This window comes from Oncorhynchus keta, chromosome 6 (assembly GCF_023373465.1).
Source record: "Oncorhynchus keta strain PuntledgeMale-10-30-2019 chromosome 6, Oket_V2, whole genome shotgun sequence".
NCBI lineage: Eukaryota > Metazoa > Chordata > Actinopteri > Salmoniformes > Salmonidae > Oncorhynchus > Oncorhynchus keta.
Genome location: NC_068426.1, coordinates 26,603,347 through 26,615,941, shown reverse-complemented (window position 1 = coordinate 26,615,941; position 12,595 = coordinate 26,603,347). Strand labels below are relative to the sequence as shown.

Here is a 12,595-nt window from a genome sequence, read left to right as displayed (position 1 = left end):
ATCCTCTCCTTCGTCTTGATCACTTTGAGGGAGAGGTTGTTGTCCTGGCACCACACGGCTAGGTCTCTGACCTCCTCCCTATAGGCGGTCTCATTGTTGTCGGTGATCAGGCCTACCACTGTTGTGTCATCGGCAAACTTAAATGGTGGTGGTGTTGGAGTCGTGCCTGCCATGCAGTCATGAGTGAACAGGGAGACAGAAGGGGACTGACTACACACCGTTGAGGGGCCCCTGTGTTGAGGATCAGCGTGGCAGATGTGTTGTTGCCTACCCTTACCACCTGGGGGCGGCCCGTCAGGAAGTTCAGGATCCAGTTGAAGAGGGAGGTGTTTAGTCCCAGGTTCCTTAGCTTAGTGATAAGCTTTGAGGGCACTACGGTGTTGAACGCTGAGATGTAGTCAATGAATAACATTTTCACATAGGTGTTCCTTTTGTCAAGGTGGGAAAGGGCATAGTGGAGAGCAATAGAGATTGCAACATCTGTGGATCTGTTGGTGCAGTATGCAAATTGGAGTGGGTCTAGGGTTTCTGGGATACTGGTGTTGATGTGAGCCATGACCAGCCTTTCAAAGAACATCATGGCTGCAGACGTGAGTGCTACTGGTCAGTATTCATTCAGGCAGGTTACCTTAGTGTTCTTGGGCACAGGGACTATGGTGGTCTGCTTGAAACATGTTGGTATTACAGACTCAGTCAGGCAGGGACAGGTTGAAAATGTCAGTGAAGACACATGCCAGTTGGTCAGCGCATGCTTGGAGTATACATCCTGGTAATCAGTCTGGCCTTGCGGCCTTGTGAATATTGACCTGTTTAAAAGTTCTTACTCACATCGGCTACGGAGAGCGTGATCACACCGTCGTCTAGAACAGCTGATGCTCTCGTGCATGTTTCAGTGTTACTTGCCTCGAAGCGATCATATAAGTAATTTAGCTTGTCTGGTAGGCTCGTGTCACTGGGCAGCTCGCAGCAGTGTTTCCCTTTGTAGTCTGTGATAGATTGCAAGTTCTGCCACATCCGACGAGCGTCGGAGCCAGTGTTGTACGATTCAATCTTAGTCCTGTATTGACGCTTTACCTGATTGATGGTACGTCGGAGGGCATAGCAGGATTTATAATAAGCTTCCGGGTTAGAGTCTCGCTCCTTGAAAGCGGCAGCTCGACCCTTTAGCTCAGTGTGGATGTTGCCTGTAATCCATAGCTTCTGCTTGGGGTATGTAGTAGAGGTCGACCGATTATGATTGTTGTTGTATATTATTGTTCAACGCCGGTACCGATACCGATTATTGGAGGACCAAAAAGGTTGATACAGATTAATCGCCCGATTTAAAAAATCTATGTATTTGTAACAATGACAACAATACTGAATTAACACTTATTTTAACTTAATATAATACATCAATAAAATCAATTTATCCTCAAGTAGATAAAATATAAATATATATATATATATATATATATATATATATATATATTTTATACATACATACATACATACATACATACACACAGTGGGGCAAAAAAGTATTTAGTTAGCCACCAATTGTGCAAGTTCTCCCACTTCAAAAGATGAGAGAGGCCTGTAATTTTCATCATACGTACACTTCAACTATGACAGACAAAATGAGAGAAAAAAATCCAGAAAATCACATTGTAGGATTTTTAATGAATTTATTTGCAAATTATGGTGGAAAATAAGTATTTGGTCACCTACAAACAAGCAAGAGTTCTGGCTCTCACAGACCTGTAACTTCTTATTTAAGAGGCTCCTCTGTCCTCCACTCATTACCTGTATTATGTATTATGTATTATTGGTGAATGCACCAATTTGTAAGTCGCTCTGGATAAGAGCGTCTGCTAAATGACTTAAATGTAAATGTAAATGTATTAATGGCACCTGTTTGAACTTGTTATCAGTATAAAAGACACCTGTCCACAACCTAAAACAGTCACACTCCAAACTCCACTATGGCCAAGACCAAAGAGCTGTCAAAGGACACCAGAAACAAAATTGTAGACCTGCACCAGGCTGGGAAGACTGAATCTGAAGTAGGTAAGCAGCTTGGTTTGAAGAAATCAACTGTGGGAGCAATTATTAGGAAATGGAAGACATACAAGACTACTGATAATCTCCCTCGATCTGGGGCTCCACGCAAGATCTCACCCCGTGGGGTCAAAATGATAACAAGAACAGTGAGCAAAAATCCCAGAACCACACGGGGGGACCTAGTGAATGACCTGCAGAGAGCTGGGACCAAAGTAACAAAGCTCACCATCAGTAACACGCTATGTTGCCAGGGACTCAAATCCTGCAGTGCCAGACGTGTCCCCCTGCTTAAGCCAGTATATGTCCAGGCCCGTCTGAAGTTTGCTAGGGAGCATTTGGATGATCCAGAACAAGACTGGGAGAATGTCATATGGTCAGATGAAACCAAAATAGAACTTTTTGGTAAAAACTCAACTCGTCATGTTTGGAGGACAAAGAATGCAGAGTTGCATCCAAACACCACCATACCTACTGTGAAGCATGGGGGTGGAAACATCATGCTTTGGGGCTGTTTTTCTGCAAAGGGACCAGGACGACTGATCCATGTAAAGGAAAGAATGAATGGGGCCATGTATCGTGAGATTTTGAGTGAAAACCTCCTTCCATCAGCAAGGGCATTGAAGATGAAACGTGGCTGGGTCTTTCAGCATGACAATGATCCCAAACACACCGCCCGGGCAACGAAGGAGTGGCTTTGTAAGAAGTATTTCAAGGTCCTGGAGTGGCCTAGCCAGTCTCCAGATCTCAACCCCACAAAAAATCTTTGGAGGGAGTTGAAAGTCCTTGTTGCCCAGCAACAGCCCCAAAACATCACTGCTCTAGAGGAGATCTGCATGGAGGAATGGGCCAAAATACCAGCAACACTTTGTGAAAACCTTGTGAAGACTTACAGAAAACGTTTGACCTCTTATATACCCTTTGTTGGCAATGACAAAGTATTGAGATAAACTTTTGTTATTGACCAAATACTTATTTTCCACCATAATTTGCAAATAAATTCATTAAAAATCCTACAATGTGATTTTCTGATTTATGTTCTTCTCATTTTGTGTCATAGTTTAAGTGTACCTATGATGAAAATTACAGGCTTCATCTTTTTAAGTGGGAGAACTTGCACAATTGGTGGCCGACAAAATACTTTTTTGCCCCACTGTATATATATATATATATATTTTAAAATCGGCAAATCGGCGCCCAAAAAAAACTATTTCCGATTGTTACGAAAACTTGAAATCGGCCATAAATAATCGGGGGGGAGTCATCGGTGCACTTATTGGTGAAGCCAGTGACCGATGTGGTGTACTCCTCAATGCCATCGGAAGAATCCCGGAACATATTCCAGTCTGTGCTAGCAAAACAATCCTGTAGCTTAGCATCGGCTTCATTTGACCATTGTTTTCATTGACCGAGTCACTGGTGCTTCCTGCTTTAGTTCTTGCTTGTAAGCAGGAATCAGGTGGCTCGGATTATGGTCAGATTTGCCAAATGGAGGGCGAGGGAGAGCTTTGTACAAGTCTCTTTTTGTGGAGTAAAGGTGGTAGAAATTAGGTAAAACGGATATAAGTTTCCCTCCATGAGAGTCCCCGGCCACTAAGAGCGTCGCCTCTGGATGAGCATTTTCCTGTTTGCTTACGACCGTATACAGCTCATTGAGTGCGGTCTTAGTACCAGCATTGGTTTGTGGTGGTAAATAGACAGCTACGAAGAATATAGATTAAAAACTAGGGTGGTCTACAGCTGATCATAAGATACTCTACACCTTAGGCGAGCAAAACCTTGAGACATCTTTAGATTTCGTGCACCAGCTGTTGTTTACAAATATACATATACTCCATACCTCGTCTTACCAGAGGCTGATATTCTATCCTGCCAAAAAAGCGTAAAACCCGCCAGCTTGATGTTAATCATGTCATCGTTCAGCCACAACTCTGTGAAACATAAGATATTACAGTTTTTAATATCCTGTTGGTAGGATATAAGTGCTCGTAGCTCGTGTATTTTGTTATCCAATGATTGCATGTTGGCTTATAGGACCGATGGTAAAGGCAGATTACCCACTCGCCGTCGGATCCTCAAAAAGGCACCCAGACCTATGTCTCCAATATCTCGGTCTCTTTCACCTGCGAATGGCAGGGATTTGGGCCTTGTCGGGTGTCTGGAGTAAATCCTTCGCGTCCGACTCGTTAAAGAAAATATCTTCATCCAGTACAAGGGGAGTAATGGCTGTCCTGATATCCAGAAGCTCTTTTCGGTCATAAGAGACGGTGGCGGAAACATTATGTACAAAATAAGTTACAAATTACGCGAAAACACACAATAGCACAATTGGTTAGGGGACCGTAAAAAGACAGCCATCTATTCCGATGCCACCACATTTGTATCTTATGTCAAACCAACACCTTTTGTGTAGATGAGAAGTGGTTAACTGAGCCCTAACAGAGTTACCTGGTGAAATGCAGAGGGAGGCTATTTGGTGATCTACTGTGGAGCCACATTACATGATGAGATTCACTGAGGGAGAATTATTCCATAAAAAAAAAGTCACTTTTGTTTATCTAGGCAAGTCAGTTAAGAATAAATGTATATTTACAATGACGGTCTACACCGGCCAAACCCGGACGACGCTGGGGCAATTGTGCGCTGCCCTATGGGACTCCCAATTACGGCTGGTTGTGATACAACCTGAATTCGAACCAGGGTGTCTGTAGTGCTTTAGAACGCTGCGCCACTCGGGAGCCCCATGAGAAAGATGGTCACCACACACAGCTGACAGTCTGGGCACTAGGCTCTCTAACTGGGCACATGACAGAGATTACAGATCTGCATGATTAACATTCCTGGGGAGTGTGAGATAAGAGCAGAGGCATCGCAACACGTTCTGCTCCCCAGCACTATGGCTGGCACTGGAAGAGCACGAATATTCAACTGTAAGTTGAAAAATGTTTAGACAGAGTTAACACATTTTGAATAGCATACCTAGAGTAGAGGTTTATCTTATTTCTAATGATGTCGACATTATTTCTCAACTCCTAATATTGAGCTAATTACACTCACTGGAGTATCTGACATAGGGTTTGGAAAGGTACCCGCAAATAGGCTACCAGTGTGGGAAGTGCCGCTGGCTGCTAGTAAGATTTCTTGACTGTATTTAAATCAGCTAATAGTGCTGAGCGATTAACAGTAATTCTGTTTTTTGGGGGTTATTAAATTACTAATTGACCGACATCGGTCCAATTACTTGAATTCCATTCAGATCTGTTTTTTTGTGCATCCAACATGTACCGGTCCCTAGAGAGAAATCAAATCATTCCCGAAAGAAATCAAGAACTATGTGGGAAGCTGGGCTGAAGGGAGTTGTAGTTTTCATTAAGCAAATATTCACTCTAGTTAAGCACAGACACGTGGTAATTAACTACAATGATCATAATCCATTATGCCAGTTTTTTCACTTCAGAAGGGAAGAGGCGAAACGAGAAGTTTCACTCTGTCAAACGGTTAAATGGACATGATTTGGAAAGGCACACATCTGTCTATATAAAAGTCCCACAGTTGACAGTGCTTGTCTGAACGAAAACCAAGTCATGAGGTCGAAGGAATTGTCTGTGGAGTTCCGAGACAGGATTGTGTGGAGGCACATCTGTGGAAGGGTTACGAAACCTTTCTGCAGCAAGAACACAGTGGCCTCCATCATTCTTAAATGGAAGAAGTTTGGAACCACCACGACTCTTCCTACAGCTGGCAGCCCAGCCAAACTGAGCGATCGGGGGAGAAGGGACATGGTCAGGGAGGTGACCAAGACCCAGATGGTCACTCTGACAGAGCTCCAGAGTTCCTCTGTGGAGATGGGAGAACTTTCCAAAAGGTCAACAATCTCTGCAGCACTCCATCAATCAGGCCTTTATGGTTGGAGCAGCCAGACGGAAGCCACTCCTCAGTAAAAAGCTCAAGGCCTCAGACCATGAGAACCTAGATTCTCTGCTCTGATGAAACCAAGATTGGACTCTTCGGCCTTAATGCCAAGCGTCATGACTGGAGGAAACCTGGCAACATCCCTCCGGTGAAGCATGGTGGCAGCATCATGCTGTGGGGATGTTTTTCAGCGGCAGGGACTGGGAGACTAATCAGGATCAAGGGAAAGAAGAACGGACCAAAGTACAGAGAGATTCTTGATGAAAACCTGCTCCAGAAAGCTCAGGACCTCAGACTGGGGTGAAGGTTCACCTTCCAAGAGAACAACGACCCTAAGCACACAGCCAAGGCAACGCAGGAGTGGCTTCGGGAGAAATCTCTCAAAGTCCTTGAGTGGCACAGCCAGAGCCCGGACTTGAAGCCTATCAAACATCTCTGGAGAGACCTGAAAATAGCTGTGCAGTGACGCTCCCCATCCAACCTGACAGCGCTTGAGAGGATCTGCAGAGAATGGGAGAAACTCCAAAAATACAGATGTGCCAAGCTTGTAGCTTAAGACTCAAGGCTGTAATCAATGCCAAAGGAGCTTCAACCAAGTACTGATTAAAAGGGTCTGAATACTTATGTAAATTTGATATTTTCGCATTTTTTTATATAAATATGCAAAAATCCAAAAAAGTATATATATATATTTTTTTTAAAGTCCAAAATCAACATGCGCGTGATGGCAGACGTGTGCCCGATCTAGTCAGCATGGACAGTGGCTTGCGAAAGTATTCAACCCCCTTGGCATTTGTCCTATTTTGTTGCCTTACAATCTGGGATGAAAATAGACTTTCTTGGGGGGGTTGTATCATTTGAGATACACAACATGCTTACCACTTTGAAGATGCAAAATATTTTTCTTTATTGTGAAACAAGCTAGAAATAAGCCCAAAAAACTGAAAACTTGAGCGTGCTTAACTATTCACCCCCCCACAAGTCAATACTTTGTAGAGCCACCTTTTGTAGCAATTACAGCTGCAAGTCTCTTGGGGTATGTCTCGATAAGCTTGGCACATCGAGCCACTGGGATTTTTGCCCATTCTTTGCCCATTCTTCAAGGCAAAACTGTTCCAGTTCCTTCAAGTTGGATGGGTTCTGCTGGTGTACAGCAATCTTTAAGTCATACCACAGATTCTAAATTAGATTGAAGCCTGGGCTTTCACTAGGCCAGTCCATGACATTTAAATGTTTCCCCTTAAACCACTCGAGTGTTGCTTTAGCAGTGTGCTTAGGGTCATTGTCCTGCTGGAAGGTCAACCTCCGTCCCAGTCTCAAATCTCTGGAAGACTGAAACAGGTGTCCCCAAGAATTTCCCTGTATTTAGTGCCATCCAATTTTCCTTCAATTCTGACCAGTTTCCCAGTCCCTACCGATGAAAAACATTCCCACAGATGCTGCCACCACCAGGGGGTTGAAAAGGGTGTTGTATTTGCGCCAGACAGTGTTTTCCTTCATGGCCAAAAGTATACATTTTAGTATCATCTGAACAGAGTACCTTCTTCCATATGTTTGGGGAGTCTCCCACATGCCTTTCGGGCGAACACCAAAGTGTTTCCTTTTTTTTCTCTTAAGCAATGGCTTTATTCTGGCCACTCCTCTGTAAAGGCCAGCTCTGTGAAGTGTACGGTTAAAGTGGTCCTATGGACAGATACTCCAATCTCCGCGGAGGAGCTTTGCAGCTCCTTCAGGGTTATCTTTGGTCTCTTTGTTGCCTCTCTGAGTAATGCCCCCCTTGCCAGTTCCATTTTCATTTCAATTCACCAATTTTGACTATTTTGTGTATGTCCATTACATGAAATCCAAATAAAAATCTGTTCAAATTACAGGTTGTAATGCAACAAAATAGGAAAAACGCCAAGGGGGGATGAATACTTTTGCAAGGCACTGTGTATTCCAATTATGTGGGGAGTAGGCTTGGGCGGTGTACCGTATACCCGGGTATTTTGAAAAAGCCATGGGATGGTTTTTCAATACCGTCAAAACTGTGTCTGAAGTTTCTTTATAAACTTTAATATTTGTAGCTACTTTTTATGTAAATACCTGCAGTCAACTTGTGCAATACGTTAGGAAATAAAGACTGCGTTCTATTTTACCTGTCAAAATGTTTCATTATGAAGCTTACCGGTAGACCCCAGTCATGTGGTGTTTATTTACAAGCATACAACGACGAGGGCCTTGTCACTCACTGTTGTGCAGCACGTGCCAGGTGATCTAGCTACAGTATGGAATTCACAACTAAAATGTCGCCAGCTAAATATCTTAGAAACTATAACTATTAAGGTAAATGCACAACTGCAGTTTATTTTTTAATTTAGTAGCTAGTTAGCTAAGTGGATATCTTCTTCCAAAATCAAGCTTTATTTGGTAACAGCACAAAATCCCCTTGTGGATCAAGAGCATTGCTATCTAATATCGGTTTTGTGTTTGCAGCAAAAAAACATGTAGGTACTTGTATTTAATTATGAGCTGGGATGTCTGTCCTGAAAATACAGTAATTTAGGTTGGAGACTAAAAACGTTGCACTGCGCTCATTAGCATTTAGTTAGCATTCTCCATGGGATTTTACATGTACTTGTTAGCATTGCTAACCTTCAGGTTACAGAGGCTGTGGGGTTAGAAAACAGTGCCCTTTGTGTTCAGTGTGAAGGTATAACAATCAGGATACCCCCGAAGCCTAGTAGGGAGGTCATAATAATGGAAAACTATCAACCAAATCTATTTATTTGGCAAGGAGAATGTTGATTACTTCTCCTTGCCATTATCATTCACCTGATAAGACAGATTTTTTTTTGCTAAAGTATGATGGGGGTCCCTGGGTCGCTGGTTTGCCTGGGAGGGGGTCCCTGGGCAGGAAAAATATAGACAGCAACACAATTAGACCCAACCAAATAATGAGAAAACAAAAAGATTATTAATTACTTGACACATTGGAAAGAATGAACAAAAAACATCAAACTAGAATGCTATTTGGCCCTAAACAGAGAGTACACACACAGAGGCAGAATACCTGACCACTGTGACTGACCCAAACTTAAGGGAAGCTTTGACTATGTACAGACTCAGTGAACATAGGCAGACCTGGCTCTCAATAGCAAGGCTATGTGCACACTGCCCACAAAATCAGGTGGAAACTGAGCTGCACTTGCTAACCTCCTGTCAAATGTAGGACCATATTAGAGACACATATTTCACTTAGATTACAGATCCACAAAGAATTTGAAAACAAACATGATTTTGTTCAACTCCCATATCTACTGGGTGAAATACCAGTGTACCATCACAGCAGCAATAACAACACAATGTAACTCCAAGTCAATCACACTTCTGTGAAATCAAATTGTCCACTTAGGAAGCAACACTGATTGACAATCATTTTCACATGCTGTTGTGCAAATGGAATAGATAGACAACAGGTGGAAATTATAGGCAATTAGCAAGACACCCCCAATAAAGGAGTGGTTCTGCAGGTGGTGACCACAGACCACTTCTCAGTTCCTATGCTTCCTGGCTGATGTTTTGGTCACTTTTGAATGCTGGCGGTGCTTTCACTCTAGTGGTAGCATGAGACGGAGTCTACAACCCACACAAGTGGCTCAGGTAGTGCAGCTCATCCAGGATGGCACATCAATGCGAGCTGTGGCAAGAAGGTTTGCTGTGTCTGTCAGCGTAGGGTCCAGAGCATGGAGGCGCTACCAGGAGACAGGCCAGTACATCAGGAGACGTGGAGGAGGCCGTAGGAGGGCAACAACCCAGCAGCAGGACCGCTACCTCCGCCTTTGTGCAAGGGGGAGCAGGAGGAGCACTGCCAGAGCCCTGCAAAATGACTTCCAGCAGGCCACAAATGTGCATGTGTCTGCTCAAACGGTCAGAAACAGACTCCATGAGGGTGGTATGAGGGCCCACAGGTGGGGGTTGTGCTTACAGCCCAACACCGTGCAGGATGTTTGGCATTTGCCAGAGAACACCAAGATTGGCAAATTCGCCACTGGCGCCCTGTGCTCTTCACAGATTAAAGCAGGTTCACACTGAGCACATGTGACAGACGTGGCAGTCTGGAGACGCCGTGGAGAACGTTCTGCTGCCTGCAACATCCTCCAGCTTGACCGGTTTGGCGGTGGGTCAGTCATGGTGTGGGGGGGCATTTCTTTGGGGGCCGCACAGCCCTCCATGTGCTCGCCAGAGGTAGCCTGACTGCCATTAGGTACCGAGATGAGATCCTCAGACCCCTTGTGAGACCATATGCTGGTGCGGTTGGCCCTGGGTTCCTCCTAATGCAAGACAATGCTAGACCTCATGTGGCTGGAGTGTGTCAGCAGTTCCTGCAAGAGGAAGGCATTGATGCTAAGGACTGGCCCGCCCGTTCACCAGACCTGAATCCAATTGAGCACATCTGGGACATCATGTCTTGCTCCATCCACCAACGCCACGTTGCACCATAGACTGTCCAGGAGTTGGCGGATGCTTTAGTCCAGGTCTGGGAGGAGATTCCTCAGGAGACCATCCTCCACCTCATCAGGAGCATGCCCAGGCATTGTAGGGAGGTCGTACAGGCATGTGGAGGCCACACACACTACGGAGCCTCATTTTGACTTGTTCTAAGGACATTACATCAAAGTTGGATCAGCCTGTAGTGTGGTTTTCCACTTTAATTTTGAGTGTGACTCCAAATCCAGACCTCCATGGGTTGATAAATTTGATTTCCATTGATACTTTTGTGTGATTTTGTTGTCAGCACATTCAACTATGTAAAGAAAAAAGTATTTAATAAGAATATTTCATTCATTCAGATCTAGGATGTGTTATTTTAGTGTTCCCTTTATTTTTTTGAGCAGTGTATATACACATGATATGACATTTGTAATGTCTTTATTCTTTTGGAACGTCTGAGTGTAATGTTTACTGTTAATTTGTTATTGTTTATTTCACTTTTGTATATTATCTACTTCACTTGCTTTGGAAATGTTAACATATGTTTCCCATGCCAATAAAGCCCCTTGAATTGAAGACCCTTGTGGTAGAGGGGTGTCCTGTTAACAGCAGAGTGTGATTGCAGAGCAAAACTTCACCATTCAGACAATGAGCAGAAAAGTTCTCTCAATCTGTAATCATTCTGGACATTTGAGAATGACCCAAACCAAAAATCTCAAAACAGAACTGGTATCTTTCCAACTATAGACTTCAAGTGCAAGCATGAGGAATGACAGCTTGATTTCTTAGTGAGCGACTGAAAACAATTGAACTCCAAGGCTATGATTCAATCCGCAAAAGATAAACGCTTAGATTTTGTAGAAAGAATATGGGCAGGCGGGGGTTGTCGGGTGAGGAAATAAGACAGATGGAGGGAGATACACATGAGTGTAGTGGATAAGAAATGAGAGGAAGGAGGTGGAGGAGGGGATAGACTTGTCATAAGTGTGTGGGCACTAACAGCTCACCTCGCCTACACATGTCCATTTTACTAACCTCAAATACCTCTGCTCTTAGTGAGGAGTGACAGCAGACTGAGACATACTGCATGACATGGCAGCATACTGAGAGAGAGCAAGAGGGAGGGAGAGATAGAAAGGGGGGGGGGAATGGAATAAGACTTAAAATGAGGCAAGAAAGAAAGGGAAAAGGGAAACAGCAGTTGCTAGTGGAGAGGCTGGGATTACAGCATATCCTGGCTGGATCACTGGGGGAGATAATCCATCCAGCAGTCATTAAATATGTGTGGAACTCTTGACAGCTATGACAGACTTGGTATGAGCAACAGGGATGAATTAAAACTAACCACAAACACACTGACAGAACAGGGGATACAGATATTGGCCAAGTGGAGTTCATCACTACCTCCTTGACCTCTGAGATCAAAACATAGTGACTAGGGCCATAAGAATCCAAACAACAGTCAAGTTCCATGACGTAGAACCAAGCCACTTGAGGCGAAGTTGGAGGGAGGGAAAAGGACTCACGCTTGGGCGATTCTGTTGCATCACCTCGCTGTCGACACCTGTGATGGGTGACAAAGAGCTTGACGCTGGATCAAGCCTGAGATCTGGAGGTCTAACCACTGTTTAAAGATCCTATCTGGATCTGATGCCTTCTGTTGACTAGTTCTCCCCCCAGCTCGACTGTGATTAGGTCGAACATTGGTACACTATATATGCCATTTAGCAGCCACTTTTAACCAAAGCGACTTACAGTCATGTGTGCATACATTCTACGTATGGGTGGTCCCGGGAATCGAACCCACTACCCTGGCGTTACAAGCGCCATGCTCTACCAACTGAGCTACAGGGACCGACTAGACATGAGGGTGAGTGAACCTCCCACACAGAGAAGGACAGGTGTAAAATGCTAGGCTTTATTGACTGCAGAAGAATTTGCCACACAAGGCTATGAGTAATGTAAACAGAAAGAAGGTTAAATTGGGGGCTAGCTAACTTATTGCAAATTCAATAAGTGGATATCCCTCCAAAGAGAGAATTGCTCATTTATTTCCAGAAATACATTTAACTATTCCAAATTAGAGACTGCTCTTTCATTTTTGGTCTGTGTTGTGTGTTGTGTGTGTGTGTGTGTGTGTGTGTGTGTGTGTGTGTGTGTGTGTGTGTGT

The 12,595-nt window shown here is 44.0% G+C and overlaps 1 protein-coding gene across 2 annotated transcripts in view; it reads right to left on the bottom strand.

Moving 5' to 3' along the window:
* Positions 1-12,595, bottom strand: part of LOC118385296 (tyrosine-protein kinase ABL1-like) — a 54,982-nt gene that overhangs the window by 15,331 nt on the left and 27,056 nt on the right. The window lies entirely within an intron of this gene.